Raw genomic sequence first — 3261 nt, 5'->3', positions numbered from 1 at the left:
GTAATCCTCAGTTTTCATCAGGTGGTAATCTCTATAAGTCTCATTGTCTTGTCATGATAAATGGGACTGATGGCAAACATTGTCTTAGTATTATGTACCAGTGCCTGTGTGGGGGGAGTTATTCTCTACATCTTGACTGTCTCCTTTGTCTGTGTAGATGCAGTCCCTAAATAAGAGGCTGACAGAGAGACGACATGTTTGGAGATATGAATAACACAGTCTGCTTCAATCTCCTCTTACTTAGAGGGCTCTTAAAGTGGGTCATGTTCCACGCCGTCCCTGTTGCTGCATTCTGTCCCTGTGAATTATCGTTCTACTCCCAAGGAAGTACATCCGCTATTGGAAGGAGTCGGGAAAGAGGGGTCTCAACATGCATGTGTGTAACATCGCACTCCATTTCCCATCTTGTTTGACCTGAAAGAGGAGCAGCAATGCTCTCGGGGAGACAAGTAGGAGTTTCTGGTCAAATAATTTTAAATACGGTCCTCTTTATTCGAATCTATAATTTCATACACACTGTGGTAGTGTGCAACTTCATTAGTGTTTTGTTTTTTAGCTTTGTTAGTGTTTGCTCCAATTTGATAAGTGCATGAAAGAAGCTAAAAGCGCGTGTACCTAAAGCCTTGTTACCCAGTTGTGCTGCTACTGGGAGGACTGAGCCTTTGCTTCGCACGGACGTAGATGAGAGTCTCCCACCTGTATGAGCATGTGCCCTAAAAGGGACTCCGGGGACCCTGGCCATTTCTAACCCCTCCCATTTAACTCCTGGCTGCCGTGAAGTAAGCAGGTTCCTTTGCCAGGTACAAACACTTCATTACGCTCTCAAGCAGCAGGTGCTAAATCTAAGAGGGCGTCTGACTTTGAAGCTTTCTGCAAATCTTCAAAACTATTCACCCACATCAGCCTTTCCACCTCTGAAGTGAATTACTCACCAAAGTAAACCCTTTCGTAAAGATTGTATTTTGAATGATTGTCAAGGACAATGGAAAATTTTGTCGACCAACAGACATTTCTGTAGCATTTCAGGCGACTGGAGAAGAGTGGATGAACAAAATCACTTTTTCTTGAATAAATTCCTCATCGTGTGAGTTTCCAATAATTCTGGAATTGATTTTACTCAATTTAGCACATCTGTAATTGTGCAGCTCCATGGTCCTCTTGCAATATTTGGGATGGTGATGCTGGTTGGGTTGGATTTCCTGTTTCACACTCCATTGTGGAGTTGGGGATTTAGCTCAGTGGTTCAGCCGCTAGCCTCACACTCCACTGTGCTTTTTCCTAAGCCACGCCTCTTTCCGTGACCTTTGCTACAGTACAGCAATCAGACCCAGGACGCTAAAAGGATTCATTGCCAAGAACAGGTCAATTATCTTCTTCAGCGGTGCTGTGTATTCTTGATAATTCACGTCTTTGCATTTTTTTCTTTTTCTTTTTTCTTTTTGGTACCAGGGATCATCAAACTTGGGACCTTGTGCTTGCGAGGAAGGCAGTGGAATCACTGAGCTAAATCCCTGGCCCCTGTCTTTGCATTTTTGGGTGTCTACTGCGGTTGCATTTGATAGGCACAGGCCATAAGCAAAAGTTTGCTCTCTACAGCTCACATGTCGTAGCTGTGCTCCCAAATCCTGGCTGGAGTTTTGCTGATGGAAATGGTAGACACTTTCATAAATAAAGCCTTGGTATTCTACATATGTTTCTGCAGATTTAATGGGATTAATCATTTCTTCATGGTATTCACCATTACTGCTTCCCTTATCAGATCACTCTTTGAAGGCTTTTTCTGTCATATCATCCTGGCGGTGATAAATACCTACTCTGTGGATGGATGGAAAATCTAAACTTTCTTTCTTTGCTCTTCCCTGTGAAGTGTAGTTTCACTTTTCCAAGGCACTCCGCTCTTCCTGTGTTTCTGGTTCGTTCTTCCTAATCTTTTTGTCAGACAAAACTCACCTTATTGTTTCATAACATTGGGATTCCCAGGCTGATACTTGGATTTGCGTCCTATTGACCAACGTGTGGAAAAGGTCTTGAAGTGATTTTAAAATAAAACAAGTATGTAGATAGTTTTCTCCAAGTCTTACACTATATTACATAAAATTCAAATTATTTTGACTGATGTCACCCTCAGAGGTCACATTGCTAGGAAAGAAAAAATTAGGTATTCTTTTAAATAACTGCAACCTAAGGAGATTTGTCACGCCTGATGACACGAAGTTACCTAATGAGTATGTACCAAGGACAAGCACCATTCCCTCAGGTGTGCACTAGGGAAGAAAATAATTGTATCAGTGCTCTTGGGGAGCACATAATCATCAGTGTCTTCCTTTAAAATTGGGCTAATTATTGAAATTGCTCAGAATGGGCTTGTCTCCCCATCTCTGTAGCAACCATTTTCTATATTTATAATCAGTACAATCACTCAATAAATGACAAGAAAACAGGGAAGGTCACTGAAGTGCATCACGAAGGAACCCTTTTCTCCCAATCAAGAATATTTCAAAGATGTTAGCTTGAAGCCTCATCTAGGGTTATCAGAATTTTGTGGAACAACTGTGTCTTTAAAAACTCTTAGATTGGGTTGGGTTTGAGAAGAAACTGGAATCATCCTGATTATTTGGCTGCACACATTGCTTAAGCCTGTGCACTGCTATACCATTTTTTTGTGCACACGAGTTTTCATTTCCTCATTTTGTGCTAACAATAAATTAACTGAATTAAGGCAAACATAAAGGGATATATTATTGTGCTTTACAGTCACTAGCAAGCTTCACTAAACACATGGAAATCCATGCATCGTGAGATGATTTACACTAATATACTTCATATGCATAATAACGATCAAGTACTGGAGAATATATGTTGCTTTCAGGCAAATGCTTTCGAGCTAAAAAAACAAATTCTATTTAATTCAAAAATAAACTTTTGCACTGTCAGTGACATTTGAGAAGTGCAGAAGATGGAAATATTCTATCTATCCCAAACTTGTTTCTTTCTTTCTACTTTTTACTAAGTATCTCCCAAGCTAACAACTTGAAAATATGTAACAACACATATTTACTGTTCTGTTGCTGTTGTATATCTGTGTCCTAGGGATGGTGTGAAAGTAGAGACAAACATATACGGTTGTTTAAGAAAAACCCGTCAGAAAGGGCATAGTAGGTGTCATGGATACTGCAAAATAATTGAAATTAATGTGTTTGGAATTGAGTCAGGGAGAGGAATTAGACAATGATGAATAGAAAGGCATCATTTATATTGCCA

Source organism: Fukomys damarensis, unplaced genomic scaffold (assembly GCF_012274545.1).
Source record: "Fukomys damarensis isolate Sample0158 unplaced genomic scaffold, DMR_v1.0_HiC HiC_scaffold_118, whole genome shotgun sequence".
Lineage (NCBI taxonomy): Eukaryota > Metazoa > Chordata > Mammalia > Rodentia > Bathyergidae > Fukomys > Fukomys damarensis.
The sequence above is the reverse complement of the archived record's forward strand: the minus strand, read 5'-3'. Positions refer to the sequence as shown.